The following is a 26,737-nucleotide window of genomic DNA, read 5'->3' as shown; positions in this document are numbered from 1 at the left end:
GACAACATCAAAGCTGCTTTCATAGAAAACCTGGAAGCTTTCTACAACAGATGGGAACATAAAAAGTCTGGGCTGAATGGTACTGCCCTTGATACTGGCCATGTAGTCACAAACTGTAAGGCTGGAGGTGATGTCCTGGTAGTCAGTAAATGTGGGGCTGATAGTGCTGTCCTGGGAGACAGTAATGGTGAAGCGGGAGGTGCTGTCCTGGGAGACAGAAATGGTGAAGCTGGAGATACTGTCCTGGGAGACAGTAATGGTGAAGCTGGAGGTGCTGTCCTGGGAGACAGTAATGGTGAAGCTGGAGAATTTGTCCAGGTAGTCGGGAATTATACGCAGGAAGGAATACATATAAATGACCTCATAGGGGACAGGAGCCATAGTAGGGAAACAAGTGTAGTCAAAGATAAGATAAAACCAATATTGCAAACTAGAAATACCGCAGGAAATAGCAAACAAGAGGACTCCAATAGCAATACTGAGGATAAATTACCAAAAACAACTGGTGGGAGCTCCATTGTTGGTGCTAGGGATGATAGAAGTAAGACAGGGAAACATGCACCAACAGGGAATACAGTCACAGAAACCCAAGGCAAGCGGAAACCAAGCCTGTGCACATACTATGCACTTGGTATCTGCTGGCATGGGAAATCTGGAAAAACAGATGGGACATGCAACTATGACCACCCTAGAAAATGCCATGCCCATATGACAACAGGAAAATGCAAACTCCCTTCCTGTAAGCTTTTTCACCCTGAAATGTGTACCTCTTCAGTACAGGAAAGACTGTGCTATAACTTAAATTGCCAGGGATACCATCTAAAGGGGACAAAAAGATACAAAACATCCAGGCCATGGGAAAACCTGGGTAGCCACAGCCACTCAAGAGGGAGAGGTTTTTTAGTGCCAGGAAGGAAAAAAAAACTGGCAGGAAATGGCAGAAATCGTACACCAAATCCAGTCATTCCTGGAGTGGAACCACAGTCGATGGCCTCCACTCCAAACCAACAGATACAGATACTAATGCCGGAAAAAAAATCTCCCCCAGTACCAACAATACCACCAGTCCGATAACATTCTTCTTTGCAAATATACAGGGTCTAAAGCCAGCAACAAACAACAAAATACCTTTCATCCGTGGACTGCTTGCAGAGGCAAAGGCAATGTTCGCGGCTTTCACTGAGACCCACATAAAGGATCACTTGGACAACGAAATATGGATCCCAGGTTACAACCTATACAGATGTGACAGAGTGAACAGGCAAAAGGGGGGGGTTGGCCTGTACATTGCAGAGTCACTTGTTTGCACAGAACTTCTTAATGCCTCAAATGATGTAGTGGAAGTTTTAGCAGTAAAGGTCGAGAACCAAAACCTAGTCATTGTGGTAGTCTACAAGCCTCCGGATGCAACATCCCAGCAATTCCAGGAACAGCTGTTAAAAATTGACCACTGTCTGGAAAATCTTCCAGCTCCTGCACCCAACATCTTGCTCCTGGGGGATTTCAACTTAAGGCACCTAAAATGGAGGAATATAGCAAATAATATTGTTGCAGTAATAACACCAGGAGGCAGCTCTGATGAAAACTCACACTCACACGAGCTTTTAAATCTCTGCACAAAATTCAATTTAAACCAGCAAATAATAGAGCCTACTAGACTGGAGAATACACTAGACCTCATCTTCACTAACAATGATGATCTGATAAGAAATGTCACCATATCAAAAACAATATACTCAGATCACAACATAATTGAGGTTCAGACATGTATGCGTGGAGCCCCAGACCGACAAAATGAGACTAGTCACGAGGGAGCAATCACCAAATTCAACTTCAATAACAAAAACATAAAGTGGGACCAAGTAAACCAAGTCCTAACCGAAGATACACTAAGCAACACAGACCCCAACTTATGCCTAGAACAGATTAACTCGGTGGCACTCGATGTATGCACAAGGCTTATTCCTCTAAGAAAAAGGAGGAGTAGATGTAAAATAGAAAGAGACAGGCGCTCCCTTTACAGGCGACGGAAAAGAATAACAGAGCGGCTAAAAGAGGTCAATATATCTGAAATGCGTAGGGAGACACTGGTCAGAGAAATAGCAAGCATCGAACTTAAGCTAAAAGAATCCTTTAGGAGTCAGGAATCGCGGGAAGAACTAAAAGCCATAAACAAGATGGGTCCTACACAGATGACAGCAAGGAAATGAATGAGCTACTCAAGTCCCAATATGACTCAGTTTTTAGCAAGCCGCTAACCAGACTGAGAGTCGAAGATCAAAATTAATTTTTTATGAGAGAGCCACAAAATTTGATTAACACAAGCCTATCCGATGTTATCCTGACGCCAAATGACTTCGAACAGGCGATAAATGACATGCCCATGCACTCTGCCCCAGGGCCAGACTCATGGAACTCTGTGTTCATCAAGAACTGCAAGAAGCCCCTATCACGAGCCTTTTCCATCCTATGGAGAGGGAGCATGGACACGGGGGTCGTCCCTCAGTTACTAAAAACAACAGACATAGCCCCACTCCACAAAGGGGGCAGTAAAGCAATAGCAAAGAACTACAGACCAATAGCACTAACATCCCATATCATAAAAATCTTTGAAAGGGTCCTAAGAAGCAAGATCACCACCCATCTAGAAACCCATCAGTTACACAACCCAGGGCAACATGGGTTTAGAACAGGTCGCTCCTGTCTGTCTCAACTATTGGATCACTACGACAAGGTCCTAAATGCACTAGAAGACAAAAAGAATGCAGATGTAATATATACAGACTTTGCAAAAGCCTTCGACAAGTGTGACCACGGCGTAATAGCGCACAAAATGCGTGCTAAAGGAATAACAGGAAAAGTCGGTCGATGGATCTATAATTTCCTCACTAACAGAACACAGAGAGTAGTCGTCAACAGAGTAAAGTCCGAGGCAGCTACGGTGAAAAGCTCTGTTCCACAAGGCACAGTACTAGCTCCCATCTTGTTCCTCATCCTCATATCCGACATAGACAAGGATGTCAGCCACAGCACCGTGTCTTCCTTTGCAGATGACACCCGAATCTGCATGACAGTGTCTTCCATTGCAGACACTGCAAGGCTCCAGGCGGACATCAACCAAATCTTTCAGTGGGCTGCGGGAAACAATATGAAGTTCAACGATGAGAAATTTCAATTACTCAGATATGGTAAACATGAGGAAATTAAATCTTCATCAGAGTACAAAACAAATTCTGGCCACAAAATAGAGCGAAACACCAACGTCAAAGACCTGGGAGTGATTATGTCGGAGGATCTCACCTTCAAGGACCATAACATTGTATCAATCGCATCTGCTAGAAAAATGACAGGATGGATAATGAGAACCTTCAAAACTAGGGAGGCCAAGCCCATGATGACACTCTTCAGGTCACTTGTTCTATCTAGGCTGGAATATTGCTGCACTCTAACAGCACCTTTCAAGGCAGGTGAAATTGCCGACCTAGAAAATGTACAGAGAACTTTCACGGCGCGCATAACGGAGATAAAACACCTCAATTACTGGGAGCGCTTGAGGTTTCTAAACCTGTATTCCCTGGAACGCAGGAGGGAGAGATACATGATTATATACACCTGGAAAATCCTAGAGGGACTAGTACCAAACTTGCACACGAAAATCACTCACTACGAAAGCAAAAGACTTGGCAGACGATGCACCATCCCCCCAATGAAAAGCAGGGGTGTCACTAGCACGTTAAGAGGCCATACAATAAGTGTCAGGGGCCCGAGACTGTTCAACTGCCTCCCAGCACACATAAGGGGGATTACCAACAGACCCCTGGCAGTCTTCAAGCTGGCACTGGACAAGCACCTAAAGTCAGTTCCTGATCAGCCGGGCTGTGGCTCGTACGTTGGTTTGCGTGCAGCCAGCAGCAACAGCCTGGTTGATCAGGGGCTGATCCACCAGGAGGCCTGGTCACAGACCGGGCCGCGGGGGCGTTGACCCCCGAAACTCTCTCCAGGTAAACTCCAGGTAAACAGATACAGATACTAATGCCGGAAAAAAAATCCCCCCCCCAGTACCAACAATACCACCAGTCCGATGACATTCTTCTTTGCAAATATAAAGGGTCTAAAGCCAGCAACAAACAACAAAATACCTTTCATCCGTGGACTGCTTGCAGAGGCAAAGGCAATGTTCGCGGCTTTCACTGAGACCCACATAAAGGATCACTTGGACAACGAAATATGGATCCCAGGTTACAACCTATACAGATGTGACAGAGTGAACAGGCAAAAGGGGGGGGGCTTTGGCCTGTACATTGCAGAGTCACTTGTTTGCACAGAACTGCTTAATGCCTCAAATGATGTAGTGGAAGTTTTAGCAGTAAAGGTCGAGAACCAAAACCTAGTCATTGTGGTAGTCTACAAGCCTCCGGATGCAACATCCCAGCAATTCCAGGAACAGCTGTTAAAAATTGACCACTGTCTGGAAAATCTTCCAGCTCCTGCACCCAACATCTTGCTCCTGGGGGATTTCAACTTAAGGCCCCTAAAATGGAGGAATATAGCAAATAATATTGTTGCAGTAATAACACCAGGAGGCAGCTCTGATGAAAACTCACACTCACACGAGCTTTTAAATCTCTGCACAAAATTCAATTTAAACCAGCAAATAATAGAGCCTACTAGACTGGAGAATACACTAGACCTCATCTTCACTAACAATGATGATCTGATAAGAAATGTCACCATATTAAAAACAATATACTCAGATCACAACATAATTGAAGATCAGACATGTATGCGTGGAGCCCCAGACCGACATAATGAGACTAGTCACGAGGGAGCATTCACCAAATTCAACTTCAATAACAAAAACATAAAGTGGGACCAAGTAAACCAAGTCCTAACCGATATAAGCTGGGAAGATATACTAAGCAGCACAGACCCCAACTTATGCCTAGAACAGATTAACTTGTTGGCACTCGATGTATGCACAAGGCTTATTCCTCTAAGAAAAAGGAGGATTAGATGTAAAATAGAAAGAGACAGGCGCTCCCTTTACAGGCGACGGAAAAGAATAACAAAGCGGCTAAAAGAGGTCAATATATCTGAAATGCGTAGGGAGACACTGGTCAGAGAAATAGCAAGCATCGAACTTAAGCTAAACGAATCTTATAGGAGTCAGGAATCGCGGGAAGAACTAAAAGCCATAAATGAAATCGAAAGAAACCCAAAGTATTTCTTCTCCTATGCTAAATCAAAGTCGAGAACAACGTCCAGTATTGGGCCCCTACTTAAACAAGATGGGTCCTACACAGATGACAGCAAGGAAATGAGTGAGCTACTCAAGTCCCAATATGACTCAGTTTTTAGCAAGCCGCTAACCAGACTGAGAGTCGAAGATCAAAATGAATTTTTTATGAGAGAGCCACAAAATTTGATTAACACAAGCCTATCCGATGTTATCCTGACGCCAAATGACTTCGAACAGGCGATAAATGACATGCCCATGCACACTGCCCCAGGGCCAGACTCATGGAACTCCGTGTTCATCAAGAACTGCAAGAAGCCCCTATTACGAGCCTTTTCCATCCTATGGAGAGGGAGCATGGACACGGGGGTCGTCCCACAGTTACTAAAAACAACAGACATAGCCCCACTCCACAAAGGGGGCAGTAAAGCAACAGCAAAGAACTACAGACCAATAGCAATAACATCCCATATCATAAAAATCTTTGAAAAGGTCCTAAGAAGCAAGATCACCACCCATCTAGAAACCCATCAGTTAGACAACCCAGGGCAACATGGGTTTAGAACAGGTCGCTCCTGTCTGTCTCAACTATTGGATCACTACGACAAGGTCCTAGATGCACTAGAAGACAAAAAGAATGCAGATGTAATATATACAGACTTTGCAAAAGCCTTCGACAAGTGTGACCATGGCGTAATAGCGCACAAAATGCGTGCTAAAGGAATAACAGGAAAAGTCGGTCGATGGATCTATAATTTCCTCACTAACAGAACACAAAGAGTAGTAGTCAACAGAGTAAAGTCCGAGGCAGGCACGGTGAAAAGCTCTGTTCCACAAGGCACAGTACTCGCTCCCATCTTGTTCCTCATCCTCATATCCGACATAGACAAGGATGTCAGCCACAGCACCGTGTCTTCCTTTGCAGATGACACCCGAATCTGCATGACAGAGTCTTCCATTGCAGACACTGCAAGGCTCCAGGCGGACATCAACCAAATCTTTCAGTGGGCTGCAGAAAACAATATGAAGTTCAACGATGAGAAATTTCAATTACTCAGATATGGTAAACACGAGGAAATTAAATCTTCATCAGAGTACAAAACAAATTCTGGCCACAAAATAGAGCGAAACACCAACGTCAAAGACCTGGGAGTGATCATGTCGGAGGATCTCACCTTCAAGGACCATAACATTGTATCAATCGCATCTGCTAGAAAAATGACAGGATGGATAATGAGAACCTTCAAAACTAGGGAGGTCAAGCCCATGATGACACTCTTCAGGTCACTTGTTCTATCTAGGCTAGAATATTGCTGCACACTAACAGCACCTTTCAAGGCAGGTGAAATTACTGACCTAGAAAATGTACAGAGAACCTTCACGGCGCGCATAACGGAGATAAAACACCTCAGTTACTGGGAGCGCTTGAGGTTCCTGAACCTGTATTCCCTGGAACGCAGGCAAGAGGGAGAGATACATGATTATATACACCTGGAAAATCCTAGAGGGACTAGTACCGAACTTGCACACGAAAATCACTCACTACGAAAGCAAAAGACTTGGCAGACGATGCAACATCCCCCCAATGAAAAGCAGGGGTGTCACTAGCACGTTAAGAGACCATACAATAAGTGTCAGGGGCCCGAGACTGTTCAACTGCCTCCCAGCATACATAAGGGGGATTACCAACAGACCCCTGGCAGTCTTCAAGCTGGCACTGGACAAGCACCTAAAGTCGGTTCCTGACCAGCCGGGCTGTGGCTCGTACGTTGGTTTGCGTGCAGCCAGCAGCAACAGCCTGGTTGATCAGGCTCTGATCCACCAGGAGGCCTGGTCACAGACCGGGCCGCCGGGGCGTTGACCCCCGGAACTCTCTCCAGGTAAACTCCAGGTATAAAACAAAAGTTAGAGATAAGATAGGTCCCCTTAAAAATAACTCTGGACATCTTACTGACAAGACGAATGAAATGTGCTCTATTTTTAATAATTATTTTCTCTCGATTTTTACACAGGAAGACACTAACAATAGCCCAGTAATTAATTTTTGTAGTGGGTCTGAGGAAGATAAATTATGTAACATCACAGTCACTAGTGAAATGGTTATGAAACAAATAGACCGAGTGAAGCAAAATAAATCGCTGGGCCCTGATGAGCTTTTTTCAAGGGTTCTTAAGGAATGCAAAATGGAACTCTGTGAACCATTGAATGATATTTTTAATTTATCTCGTCAATTTAGTATCTGATATTTGGAAGATGACCAGTGTAATTTCTATTTTTAAAGCAGCGACAAGTCGTTACCGTGAAATTACCGCCCAGTAAGCCTAACCTCAATTGTAGGCAAATTATTAGAGCCATCTTGATAAGCGTAAGCTGATTAATGATACTCAACATGGATTCACGAGAGGCCGTCCCTGCTTAACTAATTTACTAACTTTCTTCAGTAATGCTTTTGAAGCCGTTGACCACGATAAAGAATTCGATATTGTTTATTTGGAGTTTAGTAAGGCTTTTGAATGAGTACCGCACCAGAGACTGTTAATTAAAGTGGCAGCTCATGGTACTGAGGGAAAAATGTTGTCTTGAATCAAGTCATGGTTCACCAATAGGAAGCAGAGAGTGTGCATAAATGGGGATAATTCTGAGTGGAGATCTGTAACAAGTGGCGTTCCACAAGGATCAATTTTAGGCCCATTGTTGTTTATAATATATATTAATTAACGGCCTTGACGAGAGAACTGCTAGTGATATGTGCAAATTCGCTGATGACACGAAGATAGGTAGGGTAATCGAATCAACGTAGATGTCGCAGAACTTCAGGAGGATTTAGACAAACTCAATTCTTCTTCAGAAAAGTGGAAGATGCAGTTCATTGTAGATAAATGCAAAGTTCCGAAGCTCGGGAATGTTCATAACCTTAGCATCTATCAGCTTAATAATGTAGAACATAGCCATACAGAATGCAAAAAAGACTTGGGGGTTATGATAAGCAGCAACCTTAAACCAAGACAGCAATGTCTAAGCGTATGTAATAAGGCAAATAGATTATTGGGATTTATATCAAGAAGTGTTAGCAACAGAAGTCCAGAGGTCATACTGCAGCTTTATACATCATTAGTAAGGCCTCACCTAGATTATGCAGCTCAGTTCTGGTCTCCATATTACAGAATGGACATAAATTCGTTAGAAAACATTCAGCGTAGAATGACTAAGTTAATACATAACATTAGAAATCTTCCTTATGAAGAAAGATTGAAGACCCTTAAATTACATTCACTTGTAAGACGAAGAAGGGGGGGGGGGAGACATGATCGAAGTGTATAAGTGGAAGTTTGGTATTAACAAAGGAGATATAAATAAGGTTTTGAGGATATCCCTCTAAGAGAGAACCCACAATAATGGATTCAAATTAGATAAGTTTAGATTTAGAGACGATGTAGGAAAATATTAGTTTGGAAATAGGGTAGGTGATGAGTGGAACAGTTTACCCAGTATGGTCGTTGAAGCTAAAACCTTGGGCAGTTTCAAATTTATGTTGGATAAATACATGAGTGAGAGGGGATGGATTTGAGTGGGACTTGCACATGAATAAATAGAATTATGGTATAAACCTTGGTAATGAATACCGACAGGTTGGTGTAGAAAAATACGTAAGCAAACACTAGGACATATTTATTAGAATACGTATCGGTCCTGAGACCATGTTCACTTCTAACATACAGAGGTTAAAAAGACAGTATATATAGGAGGAGAGTGAGATGTGAGTGACTCATGGTGACCTGAAGTATGACATATTGGGATGAGGACGGGTAAACGATGAGATCATATGACTCCTGTATTGCTGGGTAGGTGGTGCTTTGTCTGGTTGAGTATGAAGTATGCTAATGTTTCAGAAATTTTGTGGTTTCCAGTGTTACGTTCTATTGTGTCGGTGACGGCTATTAGCGAGGCTTCTAGACACCGTCGGCGTCTAAGGTCTTGTTCAGTGAGAACGAGTTGTGCCTCATTCCAGATCATTAAATGCCCCGTGGAGTCTCTGTGGAGGACACAGGCGTACCTTAAGTCGTCTCCGTCACTGGAATTTAGATGCTCGTTCAGAAGGACTGCAAGATTTCTTGGGACAGAATCCACAGCGGATGGTGTAGACGCCTGCTGTGGAAAATATAGGTGTGGGGCTGCGTTTCGTAATGAGGTCTTTGATAGATGATGTGTATGTGGTAAAAACATTTATGTTGCTCTTAGCAAGTGCCCGAAACTGCCATAGACCTTGCGGTCCTTCTGCACGAGCATCGAATGCCAGAGATGACTTAAAGTAGGCCTGTGTCATCCACAGAGACTCCACGGGGCATATGATGAACTGAGATGAGGCACAACTCATTCTCACCGAACAAAACCATATACATCGACAAGACTTAGACGTCTAGAAGCCTCTGGCCAACAAGCCTGCTGCAGTGTTCCTCCTTTCTTATGTTCTTTACGTCTTCGAGATCTTCCACCTCACCATCGAGAGTATTTAAGATTTCGTTCTCATGTTTCATATCGTTCCAGACCATGAAGCTGAACTCTTCTCCAGGCTGAGGGACTGACTACCTCAAATACTTTTTCTCCAAGGTTGATGAACTGATTACATTATCTTCATTTCATTACTACTGCTCCCTTTGTAATTGACTGAAGAAGCCTTCTGTGTAGACGAAACGTTTCGTCAATTTAATATAGCAATATTAACTATGCTTCCTACACATGCAATTAATCTTAGTTCATGTATCTTATTTTTTTCACTCATAGTGTTAGTTTAGTAAACCTTAAGGAACTAGTCACTCGCTGCCTTTAACTGTCTATTTGTCTGCTCAATAACTGTTGTCCTCTGCTTTATTACAAAATAGGATTCAAGAGTAATTTCGATCCTATGTGTCTTTATAGCATAGGATTCAACCGTGTGAGTGTTTTATTTTTAATCCTGTCATTTATATTTTTGTTCATGGCGTCTGTTGTGGTTATGATGGCGGGGATGGAGGAGGCAGATGCGCCTCACACTGTTATTCCACCTTAAACCACAAGATGTTTTGCTAAAAAAAATAATAAATGGCTTCTTTAAGAAGTGAGCTTAATGGAGACAACACTCACTCGTTCTCTTCTTAATCACGTCAATAAATGTATGGAAATTGGCTTTGAAACTAAGAACAACAAGTTCGAACACTATTGAACACTGTATCGAACACCGTGTTGAACATTGTGTTGAACACTATACGTTGGATTCAACTTCGTTGAGCAATAAAGTTGGAATTCCCGTAATAATACTGGAAACATTAACTCACTAACTCAGAGAAAATGAATAAGTTTTATTGACAACAGAAGATAACGAGTTTAAGACTGATAAATGTTGTGAGAGAGCAAGTCTGTCTACCTGTATGGCGTTCTGGGGGTCAACGACCCCGAGACCCGGTCCGTCACCAGGCCTCGCGGTGGATCAGGGCCTGATCGTCCAGGCAGTTACTGCTGGCTGCACGTAAACCGACGTATGAACCACAGCCCGGCTATCCGGGTGCCTGTCCAGCTCCCTCTTAAAGACAGCCAGGGGTCTATTGGTAATCCCCCTTATGTATGCTGGAAGGCAGTTGAACAGTCTTGGGCCCCTGACATTTAATAGTGTTGTCTCTTAGTGTACTCGTGGGGCTCCTGCTTTTTATTGGGGGGGGGGAGGAGGTTGAAGCACCTGCTGAGTTTCTTATGCTTTCGTATGGAGTGATTTCCGTGTGCAGATTTAGAACCAGTCTCTCTAGGATTTTCCAGAAGTAAATTCTGATACATCTTTCTCGCCTGCATTCCAAGGAATACAGGCCAAGGGACTTCAAACGTTCCCAGTAATTAAGGAGCTTGACTGTACTTACACGTGCAGTGAAAGTTCTCTGTACATTCTCCAGACCTACAATTTCACCTGCCTTGGAAGGGGCTGTTATTGTACAGCAATATTACAGCCTGGAGAAAACAACTGACTTAAAGACGATCAACTTCTTCATCTTTTTATTTATCTTCTTACAGGCGCCAGTGTGGTGAGCTTGAGCACTCACAAGTGAGATATACGTTCACCACTTAAACCAGTGTGTTTGTTGATAATGTCAACCAAGAGTGGAGTGAGCAGACCTTCCCTGAGGTATACCACGTTGTTACCTACTGTTATACCTGGTGGTAGGTCTGGGTAGACCTTCCCTCAGGTATACCTCGTTGTTACCTACTGTTATACCTGGTGGTAGGTCTGGGTAGACCTTCCCTCAGGTATACCACGTTGTTACCTACTGTTATACCTGGTGGTAGGTCTGGGTAGACCTTCCCTGAGGTATACCACGTTGTTACCTACTGTTATACCTGGAGGTAGGTCTGGGTAGACCTTCCCTCAGGTATACCACGTTGTTACCTACTGTTATACCTGGAGGTAGGTCTGGGTAGACCTTTATTAAGGTATACCAGGTTGTTACCTAGTGTTTTACCTGGAGATAGGTCTGGGTAGACCTTCCCTGAGGTATACCAGGTTGTTACCTACTGTTATACCTGGAGGTAGGTCTGGGTAGACCTTTATTAAAGTATACCAGGTTGTTACCTAGTGTTATACCTGGAGGTAGGTCTGGGTAGACCTTCCCTGAGGCATACCAGGTTGTTACCTACTGATATACCTGGAGGTAGGTCTGGGTAGACCTTTATTAAGGTATACCACGTTGTTACCTACTGTTATACATGGAGGTAGGTCTGGGTAGGCCTTCCCTGAGGTATACCAGGTTGTTACCTATTGTTATATCTGGAGGTAGGTCTGGGTAGACCTACCATTAGGTATACCAGGTTGTTACCTACTGTTATACTAGAGGAAAGGCTGGGTAGACCTTCCCTGAAGTATACCAGGTGGTTACCTACTGTTATACTGGAGGTAAGTGTGGGTAGACCTTCCCTGAGGTATACCACGGTTTTACCTACTGTTATACCTGGAGGTAGGTCTGGGTAGACCTTCCATGAGGTATACCAGGTTGTTACCTATTGTTATACCTGGAGATAGGTCTGGGTAGACCTTCCATTAGGTATACCAGGTTGTTACCTGCTGTTATACTGGAGGTAAGGCTGGGTAGACCTTCCCTGAAGTATACCAGGTGGTTACCTACTGTTATACCTGGAGGCAGGTCTGGGTAGACCTTCCCTGAGGTATACCAGGTTGTTACCTACTGTTATACCTGGAGGAAGGTCTGGGTAGACCTTCCCTGAGGTATACCAGGTTGTTACCTACTGTTATACCTGGAAGTAGGTCTGGGAAGACCTTTATTAAGGTATACCAGGTTGTTACCTAGTATTTTACCTGGAGGTAGGTCTTGGTAGACCTTCCCTGAGGTATACCAGGTTGTTACCTACTGTTATACCTGGAGGTAGGTCTGGGTAGACCTTTATTAAGGTATACCAGGTTGTTACCTAGTGTCATACCTGGAGGTAGGTCTGGGTAGACCTTCCCTCAGGTATACCAGGTTGTTACCTACTGTTATACCTGGAGGTAGGTCTGGATAGACCTTTATTAAGGTATACCACGTTGTTACCTACTGTTATACCTGGAGGTAGGTCTGGGTAGACCTTCCCTGAGGTATACCAGGTTGCTACCTACTGTTATACCTGGAGGTAAGTCTGCGTAGACCTTTATTAAGGTATACCAGGTTGTTACCTAGGGTTATACCTGGAGGAAGGTCTGGGTAGACCTTCCCTGAGGTATACCAGGTTGTTATCTACTGTTATACCTGGAGGTAGGTCTGGGTAGACCTTTATTAAGGTATACCAGGTTGTTACCTAGTGTTATACCTGGAGGAAGGTCTGGGTAGACCTTCCCTGAGGTATACCAGGTTGTTACATATTGTTATACTGGAGGTAGATCTAGGTAGACCTTTCCTGAGATATACAAGGTTGTTACCTACTGTTATACCTGAAGGTAGGTCTGGGTAGACCTTCACTGAGGTATACCAGGCTGGTACTTACTGTTATGCCTGGAAGTAGGTCTGGGTAGACCTTTATTAAGGTATACCAGGTTGTTACCTAGTGTTATACCTGGAGGTAGGTCTGGGTAGACCTTCCCTGAGGTATACCAGGTTGTTACCTACTGTTATACCTGTTATAAGAAAACATAATGAACCAACAATAGCCCATGCTACGCAGGTTCAAGTCACCTACTGGCCCATGCTAGGTAGGTTCAAGTCACCTGCTGGCCCATGCTAGGGAGGTTCAAGTCACCTACTGGCACATGCTAGGCAGGTTCAAGTCACCTACTGGCCCATGCTAGGTAGGTTCAAGTCACTTACTGGTCCATGCTAGGCAGGTTCAAGTCACCTACGGGCCCATGCTAGGTAGGTTCAAGTCACCTACTGGCCCATGCTAGGCAGGTTCAAGTCACCTACTGGCACATGCTAGGCAGGTTCAAGTCACTTACTGGTCCATGCTAGGCAGGTTCAAGTCACCTACTGGCCCATGCTAGGTAGGTTCAAGTCACTTACTGGCCCATGCTAGGCAGGTTCAAGTCAACTACTGGCCCATGCTAGGTAGGTTCAAGTCACTTACTGGTCCATGCTAGGCAGGTTCAAGTCACCTACTGGTCCATGCTAGGCAGGTTCAAGTCACCTACTGGCCCATGCTAGGTAGATTCAAGTCACGTACTGCCCCATGCTAGGTAGGTTCAAATCACCTACTGGTCCATGCTAGGCAGGTTCAAGTCACCTACTGGCCCATGCTAGGCAGGTTCAAGTCACTTACTGGCCCATGCTAGGTAGGTTTAAGTCACCTACTGGCCCATGCTAGGCAGGTTCAAGTCACCTACTGGCTCATGCTAGGCAGGTTCAAGTCACCTACTGGCCCATGCTAGGCAGGTTCAAGCCACCTGCTGGCCCATGCTAGGCAGGTTCAAGTCACCTACTGGCCAATGCTAGGTAGGTTCAAGTCACTTACTGGCCCATGCTAGGCAGGTTCAAGTCACCTACTGGCCCATGCTAGGTAGGTTCAAGTCACTTACTGGTCCATGCTAGGCAGGTTCAAGTCACCTACTGGCCCATGCTAGGTAGATTCAAGTCACCTACTGGCCCATGCTAGGTAGGTTCAAGTCACCTACTGGCCCATGCTAGGCAGGTTCAAGTCACCTACTGGCCCATGCTAGGAAGGTTCAAGTCACCTGCTGGCCCATGCTAGGCAGGTTCAAGTCACCTACTGGCCCATGCTAGGTAGGTTCAAGTCACCTGCTGGCCCATGCTAGGGAGGTTCAAGTCACCTACTGGCACATGCTAGGCAGGATCAAGTCACCTACTGGCCCATGCTAGGTAGGTTCAAGTCACTTACTGGTCCATGCTAGGCAGGTTCAAGTCACCTACAGGCCCATGCTAGGTAGGTTCAAGTCACCTACTGGCCCATGCTAGGCAGGTTCAAGTCACCTACTGGCACATGCTAGGCAGGTTCAAGTCACTTACTGGTCCATGCTAGGCAGGTTCAAGTCACCTACTGACCCATGCTAGGTAGGTTCAAGTCACTTACTGGCCCATGCTAGGCAGGTTCAAGTCAACTACTGGCCCATGCTAGGTAGGTTCAAGTCACTTACTGGTCCATGCTAGGCAGGTTCAAGTCACCTACTGGTCCATGCTAGGCAGGTTCAAGTCACCTACTGGCCCATGCTAGGTAGATTCAAGTCACCTACTGCCCCATGCTAGGTAGGTTCAAATCACCTACTGGTCCATGCTAGGCAGGTTCAAGTCACCTACTGGCCCATGCTAGGCAGGTTCAAGTCACTTACTGGCCCATGCTAGGTAGGTTTAAGTCACCTACTGGCCCATGCTAGGCAGGTTCAAGTCACCTACTGGCTCATGCTAGGCAGGTTCAAGTCACCTACTGGCCCATGCTAGGCAGGTTCAAGTCACCTACTGGCCCATGCTAGGCAGGTTCAAGCCACCTGCTGGCCCATGCTAGGCAGGTTCAAGTCACCTACTGGCCAATGCTAGGTAGGTTCAAGTCACTTACTGGCCCATGCTAGGCAGGTTCAAGTCACCTACTGGCCCATGCTAGGTAGGTTCAAGTCACTTACTGGTCCATGCTAGGCAGGTTCAAGTCACCTACTGGCCCATGCTAGGTAGATTCAAGTCACCTACTGGCCCATGCTAGGTTGGTTCAAGTCACCTACTGGCCCATGCTAGGCAGGTTCAAGTCACCTACTGGCCCATGCTTGGAAGGTTCAAGTCACCTGCTGGCCCATGCTAGGCAGGTTCAAGTCACCTACTGGCCCATGCTAGGCAGGTTCAAGTCACTTACTGGCCCATGCTAGGTAGGTTCAAGTCACCTACTGGCCCATGCTAGGCAGGTTCAAGTCACCTACTGGCTCATGCTAGGCAGGTTCAAGTCACCTACTTGCCCATGCTAGGCAGGTTCAAGTCACCTACTGGCCCCTGCTAGGCAGGTTCAAGTCACCTGCTGGCCCATGCTAGGCAGGTTCAAGTCACCTACTGGCCCATGCTAGGCAGGTTCAAGTCACCTACTGGCCCATGCTAGGTAGAACCAAGTCACCTACTGGCATATGCTAGGCAAGTTTAATTCACCTACTGGCTCATGCTAGGCAGGTTCAAGTCACCTACTGGCCCATGCTAGGCAGGTTTAAGTCACCTACTGGCCCATGCTAGACAGGTTCAAGTCACCTACTGGCCAATGCTAGGCAGGTTCAAGTCACCTACTGGCTCATGCTAGGCAGGTTCAAGTCACCTACTGGCCCATGCTAGGCAGGTTCAAGTCACTTACTGGCTCATGCTAGGCAGGTTCAAGTCACCTACTGGCCCATGCTAGGTAGGTTCAAGTCACCTACTAGCCCATGCTAGGCAGGTTCAAGTCACCTACTGGCTCATGCTAGGCAGGTTCAAGTCACCTACTGGCCCATGCTAGGTAGGTTCAAGTCACCTAATGGCCCATGCTAGGTAGGTTCAAGTCACTTACTGGCTCATGCGAGGCAGGTTCAAGTCACCTACTGGCCCATGCTAGGCAGGTTCAAGTCACCTACTGGCCCATGCCAGGCAGGTCCAAGTCACCTGCTGGCACATGCTAGGTAGAACCAAGTCACCTACTGACCCATGCTAGGCAGGTTCAAGTCACCTGCTGGCCCATGCTAGGCAGGTCCAAGTCACCTTCTGGCCCATGCTAGGCAGGTCCAAGCCGGCCCATGCTAGGCAGGTTCAAGTCACTTACTGTCCCATGCTAGGCAGGTTCAAGCCACCTACTGGCCCACGCTAGGTAGGTCAAGTCACCTACTGGCCCATGCTAGGCAGGTTCAAGTCACCTGCTGGCCCATGCTAGGTAAGTCCAAGTCACTTACTGGCATATGCTAGGCAGGTTCAAGTCACCTACTGGCCAATGATAGGTAAGTCCAAGTCACCTACTGGCCCATGCTAGGCAGGTTCAAGTCACCTACTGGCCCATGCTAGGCAGGTTCAAGTCACCTACTGGCCCATGCTAGGAAGATTCAAGTCACCTACTGGCCCATGCTAGGTAGGTTCAAGTCACCTACTGGCCCATGCAAGGCAGGTTCAAGTCACTAACTGGCCCATGCTAGGCAGGTTCAAGTCACCTAGTGGCCCATGCTAGGTAGATTCAAGTCACCTACTGGCACATTTCTAGGTAGGTTCAAGTCAACTACTGGTCCATGCTAAGCAGGCTCAAGTCACCTGCTGGCCCATGCTAGGCAGGTCCAAGTCACCTGCTGGCCCATGCTAGGCAGGTCCAAGTCACCTGCTGGCCCATGCTAGGTAGAACCAAGTCACCTACTGACCCATGCTAGTTAGAACCAAGTCACCTACTGACGCATGCTAGGTAGAACCAAGTCACCTAATGGCCCCTGCTAGGCAGGTTCAAGCCACCTACTGGCCCATGCTAGGCATGTTCAAGTCACCTACTGGCCCATGCAAGGGAGGTTCAAGTCATCTGCTGGCCCATGCTGTGCAGGTCCAAGTCACCTGCTGGCCCACGCTAGGCAGGTCCAAGTCACCTGCTGGCCCATGCTAGGTAGGTCTAGGTCACCTACTGGCCCATGCTAGGTAGAACCAAGTCACCTTCTGACCCATGCTAGGTAGAACCAAGTCACCTACTGACCCATGCTAAGTAGAACCAAGTCACCTACTGACCCATGCTAGGTAGAACCAAGTCGCCTACTGGCCCATGCTAGGCAGGTTCAAGTACCTGCTTGCCCATGCTAGGCAGGTTAAAGTCACCTACTGGCCCATTCTAGGTAGAACCAAGTCACTTACTGGCCCATGCTAGGCAGGTCCAAGTCACCCGCTGGCCCATGCTAGGTAGGTCTAGGTCACCTACTGGCCTAGTTTAGGTAGGTCCAAGTCACCTACTGGCCCATGCTAGGTAGGTCTAGGTCACCTACTGGCACATGTTAGGAAGGTCCACGTCACCTACTGGCCCATGTTAGGTAGGTTCAAGTCACCTACTGGCCCATGCTAGGCAGGTTCAAGTCACCTACTGACCCATGCTATGCAGGTTCAAGTCACCTACTGGCCCATTCTAGGCAGGTTCAAGTCACCTACTGGCCCATGCTAGGGAGGTTCAAGTCACCTGCTGGCCCATGCTAGACAGGTCTAAGTCACCTGCTGGCCCATACTAGGTAGGTCTAGGTCACCTGCTAGCCCATGTTAGGTAGGTCCAAGTCACCTGCAGGCCCATGCTAGGTAGGTCTAGGTCGCCTACTGGTCCATGTTAGGTAGGTCCAAGTCACCTGCTGGCCCATGCTAGGTAGGTCTAGGTCACCTACTGGCCCATGTTAGGTAGGTCCAAGTCACCTACTTGCCCATGCTAGACAGGTTAAAGTCACCTGCTGGCCCATGCTAGGCAGGTCCAAGTCACCTGCTGGCCCATGCTAGGCAGGTCCAAGTCACCTGCTGGCCCATGCTAGGCAGGTCCAGGTCACCTGCTGGCCCATGCAAGGTAGGTCTAGGTCACCTACTGGCCCATGTTAGGTAGGTCCAAGTCACCTACTTGCCCATGCTAGGCAGGTCCAAGTCACCTGCTGGCCCATGTTAGGCAGGTTCAAGTCACCTACTGGCCCATGCTAGGCAGGTTCAAGTCACTTACTGGCCCATGCTAGGCAGGTTCAAGTCACCTACTGACCCATGCTAGGTAGGTTCAAGTCACCTACTGGCCCATGCTAGGTAGGTTCAAGTCACTTACTGGCCCATGCTAGTCAGGTTCAAGTCACCTACTGGCCCATGCTAGGCAGGTTCAAGTCACCTACTGGCCCATGCTATGTAGGTTCAAGTCACTTACTGGCCCATGCTAGGCAGGTTCATGTCACCTACTGGCCCATGCTAGGTAGGTTCAAGTCACTGGCCCATGCTAGGCACGTTCAAGTCACCTACTGGCCCATGCTAGGTAGGTTCAAGTCACTTACTGGCCCATGCAAGGCAAGTTCAAGTCACCAACTGGCCCATGCTAGGTAAGTTCAAGTCACTTACGGCCCCATGCTAGGCAGGTTCAAGTCACCTTCTGGCCCATGCTAGGTAGGTTCAAGTCACCTACTGGCCCATGCTAGGCAGGTTCAAGCCACCTGCTGGCCCATGCTAGGTAAGTTCAAGTCACTTGCTGGCCCATGCTAGGTAGGTTCAAATCACCTACTTACCCGTGCTAGGTAGGTTCAAGTCACCTACTGGCCAATGCTAGGCAGGTTCAAGACACCTACTGGCTCATGCTAGGCAGGTTCAAGTCACCTACTGGCCCATGCTAGGCAGGTTCAAGTCACCAACTGGTCCATGCTAGGTAGGTTCAAGTCACCTACTGGTCAATGCTACGTAGCTCCAAGTCACCTACTGGCCCATGCTAGGTAGGTCCAAGTCTCCTACTGGTCCATGCTAGGCAGGTTCAAGTCACCTACTGGCCCATGCTAGGCAGGTTCAAGTCACCTACTGGCCCATGCTAGGTAGGTTCAAGTCACCTACTGGCCCATGCTACGTAGCTCCAAGTCATCTACTGGCCCATGCTAGGCAGGTTCAAGTCAGCTACTTGGCCATGCTAGGCAGGTTCAAGTCACATACTGGCCCATGCTCGCAGGTTCAAGTCACCTACTGGCCCATGCTAGGCAGGTTCAAGTCACCTACTGGCCCATGCTAGGTAGAACCAAGTCACCTACTGGCCCATGCTAGGCAGGTTCAAGTCACCTACTGGCCCATGCTAGGCAGGTTCAAGTCACCTAATGGCCCATTCTAGGTACGTTCAAGTCACCTAATGGCCCATGCTAGGGAGGTTCAAGTCACCTAATGGCCCATGCTAGGCAGGTCCAAGTCACCTACTGGCCCATGCTAGGCAGGTTCAAGTCACCTAGTGGCCCATTTTAGGTAGGTCCAAGTCACCTACTTGCCCATGCGAGACAGGTTCAACTCACCTGCTGACCCATGCTTGGCAGGTTGAAGTCACCTACTGGCCCATGCTAGACAGGTTCAAGTCACCTACTGGCACATGCTAGGCAGGTTCAAGTCACCTACTGGCCCATGCTAGGTAGGTTCAAGTCACCTACTGGCCCATGCTAGAAGGTTCAAATCACCTGCTGAGCCATGCTTGGCATGTTGAAGTCACCTACTGGCCCATGCTAGACAGGTTCAAGTCACCTACTGGCCCATGCTAGGTAGGTCCAAGTCATCTACCGGCCCATGCTAGGCAGGTTCAAGTCACCTATTGGCCATTGCAAGTTAGGTCCAAGTCACCTACTGGCCCTTGCTAGACAGGTTCAAGTCACCTATTGGCCAATGCAAGGTAGGTCCATGTCACCTACCGGCATATGCTAGGCAGGTTCAAGTCACCTACTGACCAATGCTAGGTAGGTCAAGTCACCTAGTGGCCCATGCTAGGCAGGTTCAAGTCACCTGCTGGCCCATGCTAGGTAAGTCCAAGTCACCTTCTGGCTCATGCTAGGCAGGTTCAAGTCACCTACTGGCCCATGCTAGGCAGGTTCAAGTCACTTACTGGCCCATGCTAGGCAGGTTCAAGCCACCTACTGGCCCATGCTAGGTAGGTCAAGTCAGCTACTGGCCCATGCTAGGCAGGTTCAAGTCACCTGCTGGCCCATGCTAGGTAAGTCCAAGTCACCTACTGGCCCATGCTAAGCAGGTTCAAGTCACCTACTGGCCAATGATAGGTAAGTCCAAGTCACCTACTGGCCCATGCTAGGCAGGTTCAAGTCACCTACTGGCCCATGCTAGGCAGGTTCAAGTCACCTACTGGCCCATGCTAGGTAGATTCAAGTCACCTACTGGCCCATGCTAGGTAGGTTCAAGTCACCTACTGGCCCATGCTAGGCAGGTTCAAGTCACTTACTTGCCCATGCTAGGCAGGTTCAAGTCACCTAGTGGCCCATGCTAGGTAGATTCAAGTCACCTACTGGCACATGCTAGGTAGGTTCAAGTCAACTTCTGGTCCATGCTAAGCAGGTTCAAGTCACCTACTGGCCCATGCTAGGCAGGTTCAAGTCACTTACTGACCCATGCTAGGTAGGTTCAAGTCACCTACTGGCCCATGCTAGGCAGGTTCAAGTTACCTACTGGCTCATGCTAGGCAGGTTCAAGTCACCTACTGGCCCATGTTAGGCAGGTTCAGGTCATCTACTGGCCCATTCTCGGCAGGTTCAAGTCACCTGCTGGCCCATGCTAGGCAGGTTCAAGTCACCAACTGGCCAATGCTAGGCAGGTTCAAGTCACCTACTGGCCCATGCTAGGTAGAACGAAGTCACCTACTGGCCCATGCTAGGCAGGTTCAAGTCACCTACCGGCCCATGCTAGGCAGGTTCAAGTCACCTACTGGCCCATGCTAGGCAGGTTCAAGTCACCTACTGGCCCATGCTAGGTAGGTTCAAGTCACTTACTGGTCCATGCTAGGCAGGTTCAAGTCACCTACAGGCCCATGCTAGGTAGGTTCAAGTCACCTACTGGCCCATGCTAGGCAGGTTCAAGTCACCTACTGGCACATGCTAGGCAGGTTCAAGTCACTTACTGGTCCATGCTAGGCAGGTTCAAGTCACCTACTGGCCCATGCTAGGTAGGTTCAAGTCACTTACTGGCCCATGCTAGGCAGGTTCAAGTCAACTACTGGCCCATGCTAGGTAGGTTCAAGTCACTTACTGGTCCATGCTAGGCAGGTTCAAGTCACCTACTGGTCCATGCTAGGCAGGTTCAAGTCACCTACTGGCCCATGCTAGGTAGATTCAAGTCACCTACTGCCCCATGCTAGGTAGGTTCAAATCACCTACTGGTCCATGCTAGGCAGGTTCAAGTCACCTACTGGCCCATGCTAGGCAGGTTCAAGTCACTTACTGGCCCATGCTAGGTAGGTTTAAGTCACCTACTGGCCCATGCTAGGCAGGTTCAAGTCACCTACTGGCTCATGCTAGGCAGGTTCAAGTCACCTACTGGCCCATGCTAGGCAGGTTCAAGTCACCTACTGGCCCATGCTAGGCAGGTTCAAGCCACCTGCTGGCCCATGCTAGGCAGGTTCAAGTCACCTACTGGCCAATGCTAGGTAGGTTCAAGTCACTTACTGGCCCATGCTAGGCAGGTTCAAGTCACCTACTGGCCCATGCTAGGTAGGTTCAAGTCACTTACTGGTCCATGCTAGGCAGGTTCAAGTCACCTACTGGCCCATGCTAGGTAGATTCAAGTCACCTACTGGCCCATGCTAGGTTGGTTCAAGTCACCTACTGGCCCATGCTAGGCAGGTTCAAGTCACCTACTGGCCCATGCTTGGAAGGTTCAAGTCACCTGCTGGCCCATGCTAGGCAGGTTCAAGTCACCTACTGGCCCATGCTAGGCAGGTTCAAGTCACTTACTGGCCCATGCTAGGTAGGTTCAAGTCACCTACTGGCCCATGCTAGGCAGGTTCAAGTCACCTACTGGCTCATGCTAGGCAGGTTCAAGTCACCTACTTGCCCATGCTAGGCAGGTTCAAGTCACCTACTGGCCCCTGCTAGGCAGGTTCAAGTCACCTGCTGGCCCATGCTAGGCAGGTTCAAGTCACCTACTGGCCCATGCTAGGCAGGTTCAAGTCACCTACTGGCCCATGCTAGGTAGAACCAAGTCACCTACTGGCATATGCTAGGCAAGTTTAATTCACCTACTGGCTCATGCTAGGCAGGTTCAAGTCACCTACTGGCCCATGCTAGGCAGGTTTAAGTCACCTACTGGCCCATGCTAGACAGGTTCAAGTCACCTACTGGCCAATGCTAGGCAGGTTCAAGTCACCTACTGGCTCATGCTAGGCAGGTTCAAGTCACCTACTGGCCCATGCTAGGCAGGTTCAAGTCACTTACTGGCTCATGCTAGGCAGGTTCAAGTCACCTACTGGCCCATGCTAGGTAGGTTCACGTCACCTACTAGCCCATGCTAGGCAGGTTCAAGTCACCTACTGGCTCATGCTAGGCAGGTTCAAGTCACCTACTGGCCCATGCTAGGTAGGTTCAAGTCACCTAATGGCCCATGCTAGGTAGGTTCAAGTCACTTACTGGCTCATGCGAGGCAGGTTCAAGTCACCTACTGGCCCATGCTAGGCAGGTTCAAGTCACCTACTGGCCCATGCCAGGCAGGTCCAAGTCACCTGCTGGCACATGCTAGGTAGAACCAAGTCACCTACTGACCCATGCTAGGCAGGTTCAAGTCACCTGCTGGCCCATGCTAGGCAGGTCCAAGTCACCTTCTGGCCCATGCTAGGCAGGTCCAAGCCGGCCCATGCTAGGCAGGTTCAAGTCACTTACTGTCCCATGCTAGGCAGGTTCAAGCCACCTACTGGCCCACGCTAGGTAGGTCAAGTCACCTACTGGCCCATGCTAGGCAGGTTCAAGTCACCTGCTGGCCCATGCTAGGTAAGTCCAAGTCACTTACTGGCATATGCTAGGCAGGTTCAAGTCACCTACTGGCCAATGATAGGTAAGTCCAAGTCACCTACTGGCCCATGCTAGGCAGGTTCAAGTCACCTACTGGCCCATGCTAGGCAGGTTCAAGTCACCTACTGGCCCATGCTAGGAAGATTCAAGTCACCTACTGGCCCATGCTAGGTAGGTTCAAGTCACCTACTGGCCCATGCAAGGCAGGTTCAAGTCACTAACTGGCCCATGCTAGGCAGGTTCAAGTCACCTAGTGGCCCATGCTAGGTAGATTCAAGTCACCTACTGGCACATTTCTAGGTAGGTTCAAGTCAACTACTGGTCCATGCTAAGCAGGCTCAAGTCACCTGCTGGCCCATGCTAGGCAGGTCCAAGTCACCTGCTGGCCCATGCTAGGCAGGTCCAAGTCACCTGCTGGCCCATGCTAGGTAGAACCAAGTCACCTACTGACCCATGCTAGTTAGAACCAAGTCACCTACTGACGCATGCTAGGTAGAACCAAGTCACCTAATGGCCCCTGCTAGGCAGGTTCAAGCCACCTACTGGCCCATGCTAGGCATGTTCAAGTCACCTACTGGCCCATGCAAGGGAGGTTCAAGTCATCTGCTGGCCCATGCTGTGCAGGTCCAAGTCACCTGCTGGCCCAAGCTAGGCAGGTCCAAGTCACCTGCTGGCCCATGCTAGGTAGGTCTAGGTCACCTACTGGCCCATGCTAGGTAGAACCAAGTCACCTACTGACCCATGCTAGGTAGAACCAAGTCACCTACTGACCCATGCTAAGTAGAACCAAGTCACCTACTGACCCATGCTAGGTAGAACCAAGTCGCCTACTGGCCCATGCTAGGCAGGTTCAAGTACCTGCTTGCCCATGCTAGGCAGGTTAAAGTCACCTACTGGCCCATTCTAGGTAGAACCAAGTCACTTACTGGCCCATGCTAGGCAGGTCCAAGTCACCCGCTGGCCCATGCTAGGTAGGTCTAGGTCACCTACTGGCCTAGTTTAGGTAGGTCCAAGTCACCTACTGGCCCATGCTAGGTAGGTCTAGGTCACCTACTGGCACATGTTAGGAAGGTCCACGTCACCTACTGGCCCATGTTAGGTAGGTTCAAGTCACCTACTGGCCCATGCTAGGCAGGTTCAAGTCACCTACTGACCCATGCTATGCAGGTTCAAGTCACCTACTGGCCCATTCTAGGCAGGTTCAAATCACCTACTGGCCCATGCTAGGGAGGTTCAAGTCACCTGCTGGCCCATGCTAGACAGGTCTAAGTCACCTGCTGGCCCATACTAGGTAGGTCTAGGTCACCTGCTAGCCCATGTTAGGTAGGTCCAAGTCACCTGCAGGCCCATGCTAGGTAGGTCTAGGTCGCCTACTGGCCCATGTTAGGTAGGTCCAAGTCACCTGCTGGCCCATGCTAGGTAGGTCTAGGTCACCTACTGGCCCATGTTAGGTAGGTCCAAGTCACCTACTTGCCCATGCTAGACAGGTTAAAGTCACCTGCTGGCCCATGCTAGGCAGGTCCAAGTCACCTGCTGGCCCATGCTAGGCAGGTCCAAGTCACCTGCTGGCCCATGCTAGGCAGGTCCAGGTCACCTGCTGGCCCATGCAAGGTAGGTCTAGGTCACCTACTGGCCCATGTTAGGTAGGTCCAAGTCACCTACTTGCCCATGCTAGGCAGGTCCAAGTCACCTGCTGGCCCATGTTAGGCAGGTTCAAGTCACCTACTGGCCCATGCTAGGCAGGTTCAAGTCACTTACTGGCCCATGCTAGGCAGGTTCAAGTCACCTACTGACCCATGCTAGGTAGGTTCAAGTCACCTACTGGCCCATGCTAGGTAGGTTCAAGTCACTTACTGGCCCATGCTAGTCAGGTTCAAGTCACCTACTGGCCCATGCTAGGCAGGTTCAAGTCACCTACTGGCCCATGCTATGTAGGTTCAAGTCACTTACTGGCCCATGCTAGGCAGGTTCATGTCACCTACTGGCCCATGCTAGGTAGGTTCAAGTCACTGGCCCATGCTAGGCACGTTCAAGTCACCTACTGGCCCATGCTAGGTAGGTTCAAGTCACTTACTGGCCCATGCAAGGCAAGTTCAAGTCACCAACTGGCCCATGCTAGGTAAGTTCAAGTCACTTACGGCCCCATGCTAGGCAGGTTCAAGTCACCTTCTGGCCCATGCTAGGTAGGTTCAAGTCACCTACTGGCCCATGCTAGGCAGGTTCAAGCCACCTGCTGGCCCATGCTAGGTAAGTTCAAGTCACTTGCTGGCCCATGCTAGGTAGGTTCAAATCACCTACTTACCCGTGCTAGGTAGGTTCAAGTCACCTACTGGCCAATGCTAGGCAGGTTCAAGACACCTACTGGCTCATGCTAGGCAGGTTCAAGTCACCTACTGGCCCATGCTAGGCAGGTTCAAGTCACCAACTGGTCCATGCTAGGTAGGTTCAAGTCACCTACTGGTCCATGCTACGTAGCTCCAAGTCACCTACTGGCCCATGCTAGGTAGGTCCAAGTCTCCTACTGGTCCATGCTAGGCAGGTTCAAGTCACCTACTGGCCCATGCTAGGCAGGTTCAAGTCACCTACTGGCCCATGCTAGGTAGGTTCAAGTCACCTACTGGCCCATGCTACGTAGCTCCAAGTCATCTACTGGCCCATGCTAGGCAGGTTCAAGTCAGCTACTTGGCCATGCTAGGCAGGTTCAAGTCACATACTGGCCCATGCTCGCAGGTTCAAGTCACCTACTGGCCCATGCTAGGCAGGTTCAAGTCACCTACTGGCCCATGCTAGGTAGAACCAAGTCACCTACTGGCCCATGCTAGGCAGGTTCAAGTCACCTACTGGCCCATGCTAGGCAGGTTCAAGTCACCTAATGGCCCATTCTAGGTACGTTCAAGTCACCTAATGGCCCATGCTAGGGAGGTTCAAGTCACCTAATGGCCCATGCTAGGCAGGTCCAAGTCACCTACTGGCCCATGCTAGGCAGGTTCAAGTCACCTAGTGGCCCATTTTAGGTAGGTCCAAGTCACCTACTTGCCCATGCGAGACAGGTTCAACTCACCTGCTGACCCATGCTTGGCAGGTTGAAGTCACCTACTGGCCCATGCTAGACAGGTTCAAGTCACCTACTGGCACATGCTAGGCAGGTTCAAGTCACCTACTGGCCCATGCTAGGTAGGTTCAAGTCACCTACTGGCCCATGCTAGACAGGTTCAAATCACCTGCTGAGCCATGCTTGGCATGTTGAAGTCACCTACTGGCCCATGCTAGACAGGTTCAAGTCACCTACTGGCCCATGCTAGGTAGGTCCAAGTCATCTACCGGCCCATGCTAGGCAGGTTCAAGTCACCTATTGGCCATTGCAAGTTAGGTCCAAGTCACCTACTGGCCCTTGCTAGACAGGTTCAAGTCACCTATTGGCCAATGCAAGGTAGGTCCATGTCACCTACCGGCATATGCTAGGCAGGTTCAAGTCACCTACTGACCAATGCTAGGTAGGTCAAGTCACCTAGTGGCCCATGCTAGGCAGGTTCAAGTCACCTGCTGGCCCATGCTAGGTAAGTCCAAGTCACCTTCTGGCTCATGCTAGGCAGGTTCAAGTCACCTAC

Source organism: Cherax quadricarinatus, chromosome 2 (genome assembly GCF_038502225.1).
Source record: "Cherax quadricarinatus isolate ZL_2023a chromosome 2, ASM3850222v1, whole genome shotgun sequence".
NCBI lineage: Eukaryota > Metazoa > Arthropoda > Malacostraca > Decapoda > Parastacidae > Cherax > Cherax quadricarinatus.
The sequence above is the reverse complement of the archived record's forward strand: the minus strand, read 5'-3'. Positions refer to the sequence as shown.